Source organism: Haliaeetus leucocephalus, unplaced genomic scaffold, assembly GCF_000737465.1.
Source record: "Haliaeetus leucocephalus isolate CR32 unplaced genomic scaffold, Haliaeetus_leucocephalus-4.0 Scaffold151, whole genome shotgun sequence".
Taxonomy (NCBI): domain Eukaryota; kingdom Metazoa; phylum Chordata; class Aves; order Accipitriformes; family Accipitridae; genus Haliaeetus; species Haliaeetus leucocephalus.
This window is the reverse complement of record NW_010972587.1, coordinates 13,754,618-13,768,266: the sequence shown is the minus strand read 5'-3', so window position 1 is coordinate 13,768,266 and position 13,649 is coordinate 13,754,618. Positions and strand designations below refer to the sequence as shown.

General features: G+C 36.8%; 1 protein-coding gene across 3 annotated transcripts in view; it reads left to right on the top strand.

Annotated features, from left to right (window-relative positions):
• Positions 1 to 13,649, top strand: part of CDK17 (cyclin-dependent kinase 17) — a 92,863-nt gene that overhangs the window by 313 nt on the left and 78,901 nt on the right. The gene's annotated exons all lie outside the window — the stretch shown is intronic.

Genomic DNA, 13,649 nt, shown 5'->3' with positions numbered 1-13,649 from the left:
GGGGCCGGCAAGGGCCGCTCTGCGCCCCCGGGCAGGGCCGGGCCGGGCCGGGCCGTGGGGGATTTCCGCTGCCCGGTGGCGGCTGGGAGCGGTTCCGCGGAGGCCGGGGCAGCCCCGGAGGGGCGGCTGAGCCCCCTCTGCGGCGGGGGGGGGGGGGAAGGCGAGGGAAGCCGGGCCTGAGGGTTGAGGCGAGGATTTGCAGCTGGTGAGCACCGCGGGATTTTTTGGGGGGTGATCCTGCGTTGGTAACCGTCCTTTCCTCACCGCCTCCTCCCCTTCAAGCGAGGCTGCTTTCTCCTGACAGCTCTTCTCCTCGCAGCCTCCGCACGAATGACACATTCGCTCCTATTGCAGGTCTGTCCCCCACCCCCCGCACACCCAAAATATGTGTAGGCTTCTGTGCGTGGCTTAAGAGTTGTTGTGCCTTGAGCTTTGAGTTCGTAGATGACAGGATACGTGAACATTTGCTGACCCTGAACTTCTGTGAACTCCTCCCTCCCCTTCCTCTCAGATAGGTAATGGCTTGAGCCCAGGGAGAGCAAAATGGTTCTTGTCTCGCAAGGATGAGGTGGCATTAGGTATATTTTACATTTCATGGCAACGTACTACACCCACCGGTTCCAGGACGGTGTTCATAGGAGTGGATTAGCTACTGCGTTAGAAGAATGCTGACCTTGATCCCCTTTGTCTCTTCTGCAACAATTTCGGTAGCTGGCTGGAATTGTTTTAAACTCATTGCTGTCTTTGGCACTTTGCTAATGGTGGTTAACAGTATTTTGGGTGTCGTGAGGGAAACAGGGCTGAGGTATATCGTAATCCAAACTAAAAAATTTTAATTTCAGTGAATATATGTGGGTTTTTTTCTTTTTGTAATTTAACAGAAGATCAATAGCAACTTTCTTGTAGCTGTCGTGGCATAGATATGAGGAGAGGAAGCCTGGTTTGACATTTTTCCATTCCCACCCCTACCTCTCCTTTTTTTAGTTGTATTAATTGAACTGGAAAATAGATGACCAAAGCTTAAATACTCAGAAGATGTGGGGCAGAAGAAAACATTTATGAAATTAGACTTAACACCAAATTCAGGTTTGTTTTCTTGAAAAGTGAAGTCGGTGATCTGGTATTTTATGAACTTATGATGTTAAATAGATCGCCATATTGCTTTGTTGCAGGAATTCTGTATACTCATACGCAGCTCTTGTTATTTATGTCTGCACTTCAGTAAGTGGTGTGAGAGACTTGTTTTGAATAATTCACACAAAAGTAACCGGTATGAAAACGTGAAATCATATGTTTGAAATGCGTAGTGAAAAATTTCCTTAAAAGTTATCTCTACTTGAAAGAACAAACTGAATTTTCTTCTCCAACATAGAGAAACCATTATAATGTTAACTTGGCATTAAAAGGGCCACTTAAATTTGAAAGATGAAAGCATATTTTTTGATGGTGTTATTTAAATACTGCTTTGACAATAATGAGTCTGGCTTACAGAAATCTTTACGAAGGGTAACGCAGTGAAGTTCATACCTTGTATTTGCATATTGTCTGGTGTAGCCCTGTGTTTACCTGGGATTGAGCTCTACACAAATCAGTAGGTGGGGTCTGCCTACATCCATATCGAAGAGTTTGCAAATTGGAGCCTGTATTGTCTGAAGCAAATTACAGTTTGAAAGTGGCGAGTCATTTATTTTAAGCTTGGCTAAGGATGTAGACCATTAATTGATCTTTTTAATATGTAAAATGCCACTAATGTGTAGTGAAATACTTGATTTATAATTCCGCATATAATTAGATTGAGAATAACTGAAAACCAGAACAGGGCTATGTTTTTCCCCTGAATGGCTCTGGCTTCAATTTCTGCCTAACGCTGCACTGTAAAAATACGATATAGCTTATGACACGGATGTTAAGATGTTCCGTATGCCTGTGTTATTGTTACAATGTGGAGCTCTTACAGTAAAACTATGCAGAATTTTTTGAATGGCGTACTAACATACAAAGTCTTCTAATTTGTTAAATAACTACCTGCTGCTAGAAGAAAAAAAAAGAATGTTTCACTAATCTTAATAAGTTTTGGTTCAGTACAGTGTGTTTGAGTAACTGCACCTAAAAAGTGTAATCAGGAAGGGTTTCATTGGAGACTGATTCAATGAACAGTCCGCATTAAAACCTTTCCAGGAATTTGCTTTTCACCCTCTTTTCACATTTAATGGAAGCTGTTGATATTTTGTGTACTGATCAGCTTTTATTTGTTGGCCAAGAAAGCTGATCAGCTGTATTTTAAAAAGGCATATATACTAGTTGTGTCTTTATTGAATGTGTGATCTGGTGCCATGTGAAAATAGACAAGATCATGTCTAAAAATCAATATTAATAAAGCTTTTCTAGCGTAAACTTACTAGATGTTGCTTACAATTCTTAAATTACAGGTATCTTAAGTTCTTAGCTGCATGCTTTTTAATGCTTGCTTTTTTTATTTTTGCAGCAAGCTTTGAATATGTATCTGCTGAGGCAGCTGGACACCACTGTAATCAGTGGCACTTCAGAATTTGATATAAAACACTACTCCACAACTCTAGCATGTAAAAATGCTTTTAAAATGCCAAATGTTTACTCGACAGTTATGCTTCACATCTAAAGAACAAACTAAACCAGTGTATTGCTGGTGATCATTGTCTTTTTTGCGATGCGCATAATTATAGCAATGACTTTTTCCTTCTGAGCGTAAGAACTGGGAAATTTTTTTTGTGCCTGTTCACATGCTGATGTAGAGGCTACCTTAATTGGATGTTAGAGGTAAAAGCATTTTATATTTAAATATTTTGATAGCTAGGCAGTAATTCTGATTTACTTTTTAAAACCTTTAAAAAGTCTAAGACTAGGGGGCTTTTTAATAAACTTACTGCTGTGTATACCTTTCAGGGCCTAGTAATGTTTTTCTCCATGAAGCGGGGAAGAGCAGATACTGCTTCCTCTGGAAATACTGGATTCCCAGAAATGCCCACTAATGGTGTGGGATGTTTTCTTTCTCCTGTGTATTTTGTGAAGAGTCACGACACACTTTTGACAATGTTTCTCTGAAGAGTGAGAGGTAATGTTTGTTTAGACAAATGACTATTTATAATTCTGTGTTGAATACAAATCCATACATGCACACTCTTAACTAACCTGATGGATTGGCAATTCCTCCAGAGTTTTTGGTCTCCTGAACTCCTTTTAGCAGAGATGTCAACTGCAGAGTTCAGTAGAAGTGGCTAATTAGAACATCAACAACCAGTGGTTTAAACCTTGAGCGTTCAACCACTGATGTTCACAGTCACAAGGAATAAACAAAACTGGAACTTGAGCTAGTTTGCCAACTTGGAGCACAAGAACATAAAAAGAATAGAAAAGAGTTCTCCTTTAGTTCTGTGATCCGGTTATATGGAAAACAGTAACCTTAATGGATGCATAGATCAGGTAATTTGCATCAGACCAGCTTTTGATACGTCAGTCCTTGGATAATAAGGCTTTTGCCACTTCCTTGGAGATCATTATACCCTATATCTGACTGTATTATAAAATACCATAGACACACTGATACTGGAAATCATTGTAACTCTGTGCTTCACTGGCATATTTGGGCTTTAGTGATCTAGTGCCTGTTTTTAAAGGATTAGAAATGTCTTTTAATAGGGAACATCAGGTTACCAGGGGTGCGATGTTTAAGCACAAATGTTAGAGAAAAAAGAAATGTGTGAGTAGCATCATTAAAAAATGCAGCAGCAAAAGAAATAAATGTCAAATCACATTTTAATTTTTCATGTGGTGGGGCAGAATTAGGCATAATGGTTTCAAGGAAAGGGAAAATACCAACTTTGTAACATTTTAAATAAACACTTGAAGGCTTCTCTGAATTTCAGGGCAATTTTCTGCTTGCTTATTTCTGTAATACCTTGAAAATACAGTAAGCTGAAGGACAGTTTTATCCTAGGTTTTGATTATGACCTTTTTTTCCTTATTTTTTTATTTATCTTTTCTGGAACAACTAGTTGTGCATATATTACAATGAACGAGGCTGTGTTACTATACCAGAACAAAGAAACGACATGTCTTTCATTTACACTGTTAGGTACAGTTCTTGCCTGTCTTTGTATTTTAGGTTGGACTTGCTAGGTATCTTGCATAAGTGAAGGCTACTCTGTGCCTTCTAATCATATTTCATTTAATTAGAATCTATACCTTGTAATTGTACGCCTTTCTCTGACTGCTGCTGTTTTCAAGGCTTGGTAGAGTTGCACGATGGTCTCTCATTTTTAACATCTGCATTTTGTCAGCTTCACTAAAGATACTTGCATGCTTTCAGTTTGTGTTAAAGTTGGCAGGATCGTGACTTTCTCTTCTGTGCTCAGTGGACTAGGGCACTTTGCAGGCATGTAGCTGTACTGATATGCTTATATCGTAGTGAACTGCCATCACCTGCATAGTCATCTTTCAGAAATGTCTCTTTCCACGTATTTCTGACTTCCTACTCTTACCTTACTGATACGGAAGTATCCTGATTTGTTTGCATTTTGTTCAGGAATGTGCAAGATGTTTTTATACAGCAGTCATTAAAGGTAACATTTAATGAGGTTTACAGTAATGGGTGCTAATTGGTGCTCACTAAAATAAAGATCTTTGGGAAGTATGGATTTCTGAGAATTATCAAAGAATATTACTTACTGGTAAACCCATTGCCCTGTAATTCAAAAACTGTTTGGCTTAAAAAAAGACAGTGGCCTGTAGGAGTAGAGAAGCCAGTTCACAACAGTGTAAAGAAGCTGAAGTTGAGTTATGTGCATCTGATTCATAAGGGAAGCTGAAGCCTGCGATGAGGAAAACCCATGCTGTCATGGACTATGACAATAAGGCAAAGCGTGTTTCAGGAGGAACATGAATTCTAACAAAGCCATTAGCCTGTTACATATGCTAAAGAAAACGTTAGCATTTGATGGTCTTCAGAAGAGGTCAATGTTTATTAAATACTGCTATATTCAGACATAAACCAGACGATAGTCCTACCTGATGCTCTGAGACACTTCCTAAGAGAACCTGAGGGTGTTCAACAGCTGCCACTGAAGTTGTATGGTACGAATTGTAAAAGCTGATAGGGCGCTTTCTGGAGCGTTAATGCTGATGGTGTTTTTCAGTGTGTTTTGGAACACTGAGAAATTATGTAATTTAGCACAACTTAAGGTTTCTTTCAGTGGTTTTAAAAGTTAGTAATATGCATAATAATGGTTACTGACAGAGCAGGAGTTTAAGTACAGGAAATAACTGTTGTTCAGCATATGTTTATAGAAGACTGATCTTGTGGAATTAACTTCTGGTTCTCTTGATTAAAGACTTTGTGTGGTATAATTTTGTTGATGTTGCAAACAGGCTTCTCTGAAACCTTTTGCTTGGCTGTTACGTAATGTTTTGATTAAGGAACTAAAATGATAGATCAAGTGTCTACATATGAAATGGTTTAAAACCTGGCGGATAATGTGAATCAAGTGGTTAACTATAAATAGTTGCCGTTACGTAACTGCGTATGATGAGGGCTCCTCATCGACCAAGTACGTTCATGAAGGAGCACTGGGAAACCTGCTCCGTGCCTGCTGTTGGGCATTGCCACTAATGAAGTGAAAGCCAGTGAAAATTGCTGATCGTTGCTGTAGCACGCAGAAAACTGGGAAAACATAGAGGTACTGCAGAACGGGTCATTAGCGCAGGGTGGACGCTTGGAAAAATGGCAGTTTCCTGATTGTTTACTTGGTGTGGCATTTTATATCAGGCTCTAAAAGATTGAATACAGTCTATTAACTTTATAAATAAGCTAGTGATATTTTGTAATTAACACAAATATGACCAGCTATTATTAGCTTTTAGTTGGGAATTTATTTTATAAAGCTTTGGAATAGTTTCTCATGTATAATGCAGAACAGATATTAAGTGTTGATCTGCATTCAGTATGTGGGTTTTAGGGAAAGCTTTTATTTTAAAAGGTACTAATAATATAATTAATAATTCATTAATAATATACAAGAGGAGGATAATCAGTTATGAAATAATAGATTAAATTTTATTATATTTCCACCAGTTTTCTGTATATCTTGAAGCAAAGTTAAATTTCTAAATGCAGAATTTGTAAACATTCTGTGTAGGCAAAATAGTTGTCGTCATATATATGTTCAACCGGGGAAAATTAAAAGCCTTTTTTTCAGTCTGTCCTTAGTTTATTTCAAGAGCAGCTTCCTCTGTTCTTTCTCTCTTCGTCAAGGTCTGGTTGTCATAAACAGCAGTAGAGTATTTATATATGCAGGGGACTTGTTTCCTTCTTAAGTACTATTCAGTCTTAAAGCTCTGTCATAAGTATCTTACTAAATTGTATAAGTGTCTGCTTGTAAAATGTGAAACTATTTCGTAACTGGCCTTATTTATGTTTGCTCTGAAAACAAAATACAAAACTTAAGTCTTCCTGTAGGACTGTGGGAGACTAAGCTTGGGCTGGTGCTGCCTGTGAATAACTTTGTGGCTCCTCAAACAGTTTAAACTGGCATAACTTTGGCCCTGTTGCTTACAGCTGTGGTTATTTTCCCTTTTGCTGGCTGCTGCTGTCATCCCTGCGCTCCTGCCTTTGTACTAGCAGGTGTCTTGTGACCATTTGACTGTATCAGGGAACTGATGGCGGTTATAATAGGCATTTGGGTTCAACTTTACTTTTGTTTTTACACATAAATAATGGTCACTTTCTGTAGAACCGATGGAATAACGAAAGTTTGTAATTATTTATTTTTTTTAAATATCCTGAGCAGATGGGAGGGGAAACTTCCTATTGTACAGAGAGGAAAGGTGGTCCTTAACTGCTAAATATATCAAACATATATGCTCCGCTGAAGTCTTTTAAAAATGATGTGTAACAGCAGCTCAGAAACTTACTTTGGTACTGAAGAAGAAGGGACAGTGGGGAAATAATTACTGATAAATCTTATAAAATGTATTCCTAATTTTAAATATGGGTACCTCTTTGAGGTGGGAGTTATGAAAGGAAATAGGAATTTTGGTGTGGAAATTGTTAGTGTTGGAGGAAAGAAATCTAAGGAAACTGAAAATGATATTTTTTCTTGAATATAATATTTTAAAACTGAACTATGTAAGCTGAAATAGAGCTATGGTAGGAGTTCAGAAAAATTCTGGAATAGGCAACAGTGAAAAAAAAAATCTGTTAATAACTATAGTGGTCATATTTTAAAGGGGCCCAGTAGGGGAGTTGTGCAGGGTCCTTGTGTTTTCTGAAGAAGTGATCACCTCAGGAGAGAGACAAGATGAGATCTTTGGCTTCATTGAAGCTACAGTTTGGATTTAAATCACTGAAATTTACACTAAGTGTTCTTGAGAATAATGTCCTGTACAATATTCGGATAAAGCAATTTCAGAGGCAATTCCAAAAATTTAAGATTCTCCATAGTATTTCATTACCTTTGTCAGTATGATTCAGTAGGTTGTGGCAAAGAAGCAAAATATTTTAAAGCTTATGCTATTTACCTTCAGGATTAAACAAGATAAACAGCTTACAGTGTTCCCATTTGCACAAGTCACAGTATTTTTAAACCTGCTGCTTGTAATTCTGGGTTGTTTATCAGGGAATGCAGTTAACCTAAATGTTTTATTGTGGCTTGTTTCTGATACATCTCAATATAATTCTCAAAAGCAAAATGTTTGATCCATAAGCAAAAAAAATAGCTTTAAAGTGTGTTTAGGCAGAAGGCCTTTTGTTATTAAGCGTACTCTTTTTTTTCTGGGCAGCACAGGAGAAACAACGTGATTGTGTGTAGTAATTAGTTTGCTCAGTAGGTATATGCTTTTCTTGAATTATGCAATTTTAGTATTTTAGGAGCAATACGAAGTAGATTATGCATTCTGAAGGTATGGATTTTCTATGCTTTGGTTTTAAGCTTAGCTACTGCATTTTAAAACGTTTGGGTTTAGTTTGCGTATAAAATGCAAAGTGTTGAGTGTTTTTAACAGTGTGTTCTGAACCTGCTTCCTTTAAACTGGGCTCCTTTTTTCTGCTGGGCGGGGGGGTGTCTTACATAATAGGAGTTTTGGTTTCCTGGTATTTGTGAATATTGCTAGTAGTGGAAGAGGTAGACATTACTTGAAGGATTTAAGTCGTAAGTTTTGTCATTGTTAAAAGTTATTTTGGGGATGAATGGATAGCCAGTGATGATATGCACCTGTAGCTATGTCTTAACAAAATACCTATATTGTTTTTAATCATCTGTTTCTAGGAGTGGGTAAGTAAAACAGTGAAACCTGGATTCTTTTTCAGCAAATAATTTATTCACATCTAAAATACTAATTGTGCTAGATTGACTGATTTGGTGTTTTTTTGGGTTGGTTTTTTTGGGTTGGTTTTTTGTTGTTGTTGTTAAAATGTTCATCTCTATAATCAGTAGAGAGAAACAGGTTCAGAGGGTAATCCAAAGATCTTCATATAGAGCTGCCTCTCTTTCCACATTTACCTTGGAGGGAGCCCATCACAGTCATTGTTTTTGTATTACAACATTACAGTTTAAGCTGAATTAAGTGCTTGCTTCAGAATAATTTTTGCTGCATCAGTAAGCTGAATAGGTTTCCACTACTATCTGGAAGGTCCTGGAGGGAAGAGAGAGGGCAGGAATTACATGGTTGATGGTGAAGAAGGAAGAGAGGGTGACTGGGAGGTGGAGCCAAGCATTTTCTTACTGGTGGTGGGAAACTGTGAACTGACCCCAGAACTGGTATGAAACTTTCTCCTAAGTGCCTCAGGTGCCTAAAGATGAATAGTGTGAATACCCCCTGCAATTTATGCAAATAGGTCTTTAATATGTAAGCAAGAAAACGTGCAGATTTTTCTTTATTCTCCACTTCTGCTTGCAGGTGCTTAGCATGAATTAAAATTCCAGTCATGTGAGTAGTAGAGATAGTACATTTTAATGTTGAAATAGGTTTCTGAATGATCTGTTTTCATTTTATGTCTCGTGGCAGTTTCAGAAACTAGGGTTGCAAGGACAAATGAAAATGGTCTGTTTTTTTCTATTATGAGAACGTGGTTCTTAGACTATATATGCTCCATCATAAGATAAGCCTAGTGAAGATTTGAAGATATACTACACCTGCAGTTGATGTTCATTTTTGACTTTGTAATGACATTACGCTGCATTAAGTTAGTTGTAAATTTACATCTTTGATTGGATTGTCATATCTGCTTTTGGTAACTGAAATTGTATCTTAATTCAGAGTTTGTTTTTTGTTTTTTCTTGGAAGATAGTATGTGAAATCTCTATTTTACTTGTATATTGAGAATTATTTCCTTGGGTTGGTTGACATTTGCCAAGTTTTATGCTAGTTTAGGTAACCTGTTGAAGATGTTATTTTAGGATATAGCTGCAACAGGTTTTGTGTAGTGTCTTTGGCCGGTTTTCATGGAAAGTAATGCATCACTAGCTAAAGAAGTATGTAGGGATGGATTATGTCAATTTTTGATTGGTTAACTTCAGGCTTCTTTAAGATACTAATCTTCAGGGTGTAAGTGCTGAGGACATTTTGAAAATCAGCCTTAACAGTGTTGGCTGCAGAGACATGTCAACAGAAAGAATACCCTGACAGTGTCTGAAAACCTAGTGGTATAGATTCTGGTAAGCATTTTTAAGAAACAACTGGAGGAGAAGTGAAGATGGATCTGTAAGATACTGGTAAGCCAGCTCTACACTAACACAGTAGGCTAGGTTTCCCTTTTCTATGGCTAAGTGGTATCTTGCGCTCTGTCTTTGTACACCAATGTAGATGAATCTATCCTGGACTATTTAACCTACATTAATGCTTTACGTTTCAGTCTAGGTAATTGCACTGGTGCCTTTCCAGTTGTATGTCAGACAGAACTAACGCATACGTAACCTCACTGCTTCCAGACAGGCCTGAAACACAGACTTGGAAAGCAGTCCTGTTGACTGTCTTCTACAGGGAATATTCTCTCTCAACTATATTGTGTATACAGAGCTTCCAGTAGTAGACTATTTAAAAAAAAAAAAAAAAAGTCTTTGTCGCCTAAGAAGGAAAAAAACCTTAATTCTCTGATAAAGCACAGGAAGCAAAATTGTTGACAGAGAAAATTCCTTTTCTGTATAGTCACTTTTATGAGAAGAGCCACACCCCAAAGGTAATATATTTAACTGTTAGTAGATCCTAGTGACATAATAGAATTTTTTTCAATTGTATTCAGAGGTTTAAAAGCGATAAAGAAAATAAGTGGGTTAACATTCTTTTGAAGTTATTTGTGGTAGTTGCCACGTTATTTGTGTTATGTTAATTTAAAAATATTTGTCTGTGATCATAAGAGGCTTTGGAAAAATAACATGTTCCGTTTTGTGCAAAAGTGGGAGATGTTTATGATGGTTCTTTCATCTTGTTTAACTCCTGACAAAGCTCCTTTCACAGTGTGCACAAGCCTTGCTTTTTCTGCTAGGTAGTAATATTATTCCAGTTGGATTGAGTTATCATGGCTCTTTATCATAAAGTTTAGGAAGCTTTTTGATTGAGCAGTCTGAAATATAGAGAAGCTGCACTCTTTTACAGCATAGAGGTGAACTTCTATTTTTAATAATGTCCCTTTCTTTCCTTGGGTGAGTAGCTTTGCTGTATTTTTGAACCAAACCTTAGGGTTAGCAGTGGTTTTGTTGGGTAGCAAAGGGGATGAATTCAGGTGTCAGAAGTGAGAGAAGGAGTGCTTAGCTAGGACAAAAGGAGACCTTTCCAGGTAGGGCCCGGCATTCTGGCACGCTGCATCCAGAATCAGATATTGCTGGAGTGTGTTCTCATGAAGTATTGGGAACCTGGTGGGGCTTTTGTTTGGTTTTGGTTTTAAGCCAGAGGAAGGCCTGGAGGTTGTTTTAGGGCTTTGCTGTCTATGCCGTCAACAATATTTTGATCTCAAAAGTCAGACATCTGTGTTTATGTAGTGAAACGCAGTGTATGTAAATCTGCTCTTAGATCCCTGTACTGCAGGTTTTCTTTGAGAGGATATGCTTACAGTATTATTCATGATACACGCTGATTATGTGTTCTAAGGATAATTAAATGTTTTGAACTTTAGTAGGCCATAGGGATGTATTCAGGTATCCAGGTTTTTTTAAATTCCAGTCATGAAACACTGTAGATTGCATAATATAATGTTGTAGAAAAGCTAGAGGTGATTACTGGATGGTGCTCTCAAACACATGCTCTGCAGCATCAAAAGTTTTATGACAGAGGAGATTGAATTGAAGCTAAGAAATGTTTTGGGTGTCCTGACATGTTGTCTTGTAGTGATACTAGTTTAATCTTATCCGTGGTTGTGATGCAGTTTTTCATTGACCAGGCCTTCAGTAGAGCACTCTTCACTTCTGTGCCTCTGTACCCATGAACAGAGTGCTGGTCTCAGAATTATGCTATGAAATGCTTTGTACCACTTTTTTTTTAAATACCTTGAAGCTTCAAGTGTATGAAAGTTAAATATTGGGAATTCCAGTAATAAGGTTTAAACTTCCTGAAGGCAAAAAACAGCCTTTCTCCTTAATTTCCAATATAGTTTTGTTATCTTTTTTGTCCATCAATATTTTCGGAAGTGCTGTGTTTCCTAAAAAATGTAGTAGGGAACATCACAAGAGGCATGCTACATTGTTGTTGGACATTTTTATATGTTTAAGTCTTTGCAGCTTATCTATTTTTTGTCCTTGTCTTTTTTAGTAATTTGGATACTACTAGAGATTATTAATATTTGAATTTTATATTTTTAAATTTAATTTTAGATTTTTTTTTAAGAGCCCTTAAAATAATCTTCATCTGCCTTGCTCATCAGATGGCAAAGCTGATGGTTGGTGTTATTTCATGCATCCAAGATCACTGAGTGGCAAAGTTAGCCATAGAATCTTATTCTCAGCCCAGGTTTTCCTTGCTTTTTCTGTCTTTCCTACATATGTGGTGCAGAAATTTATTTAGTCAAATAATTCCATGAGATCAGCTGTAAGAATTTGTATTACTATAATAAAGATTGAAACTTGTACTTTGCTGGCTTAATTTTTGGTTTGATTTATTTTAAATGATTCATTTTAAAAGGATACTGATGTTTCAGTATGCAGTAATACAATATTTAGGGCTAGAGTCTTCATCGGAAAATTATGTATTTTAAACTAAGTTTGTAATTGATTATGTGTATTTCTTCCACCTTGCGTAATTTCCTAGAGTGGAGAAGCTATGTTTGAAAACAGTGGAAGATTGGCCTGTAGAATGATTTAATTCTGTGTCATTTTGAGACACTACTTAGAGACAGCCTATCTATTATATTGAAGTTTTTTAAATGTTGAATTTTGTTTTAAAAGTGGTGTGCAATTGTCATGGTTTAACCCCCAGCTGAAACCAGGACAGCAATCTAACTCTAAATTCAAACAAATAAAAAGAGAAAACATCATCTATATTAAATGTTAATTAAATTAATAAAAAATAGAAAGGCAGCTGATGGGTAGAAGGAAATTATGACCTTGTCAGAAACAGAAGGTATTTAGGATTATAATAAGCATTAGTAGGCTTTCTGTACCATAGGCCTTTGTACATTTTGTTTAAGAGATCTGGAAGTAACTTTAATAAATGTGACATGTTTTTAGATTTAGTTTGTCTTTTGGACTAGTGAAAGTCCTGCTTGTGATGTATTTGGAACTGTTTTTACTTGAAAGATGCAACAAAAGTTTCAGATATTTCTTTAGTGAAACACTCGCATATATTGAGAGGAGGAGATTAAAAATGCAATTTTATGGCTGGGTGAAATTTGTATGTAGCAAATGAGATGTAAAGAAATGCAACCACATTTTCTTCACACATGCAAAGGCAGGTTCTGTAAGCAGTTTCTGCAGTTACTTCTGTTGTGCACCTCATGATTAGTTAATGTACATTGGGCATGTTATAAATGCACGTCTGGCATATCAGAAATCATAAATACTTTATTCAGTATTTTCACTGCTCATTACACAGAATTGCATAGCAGCACTTGAGAGAGTAAATGAATTCTCTTAAGACCTAAGTGCTGTCACCAGCAATATCTATGTGTTTATATTCTCAACTGCATGGGCCGTACATGGACCACTTTTTAAAATAATCCACTGTGTGAATAAAGAATATTCAAGTCTTTGTCATGCTAAAGTAGAAGTTTAATACAAGCACTAAATCAGTTAAAAATACTGATCTTTTTTGATAGTGAAACTGCCTCTCAAATTAGACATCCTGTCTCAAAACACCAGTATTAATCATTTAGTAGGGTTTAAAGAGAAAGTTGCTTTTTAACAGCTCTTTGTAATTATTCAAAGTTAATTTTTTATTTGAAAGGGTGAAGTGAACTTTCGTTGTATGAAATGGTGTACAATGTTAAAATTAACCTGATCTGTAGCATGTGATGTACTGCTTATCAAAATGATGCACTGTAATTTAGGATCTTTCAATGAAAATAGCAGTATCTTCAAGGTGGTTTTATTTATATAATCAGATCAACATAAATAATCTGAATTAAAAACAAAGTTTGAGGCACTTTTACAGAAGGTTGTGCCTCTCTGGTAGTACAGGTATCTGGAGTGGCA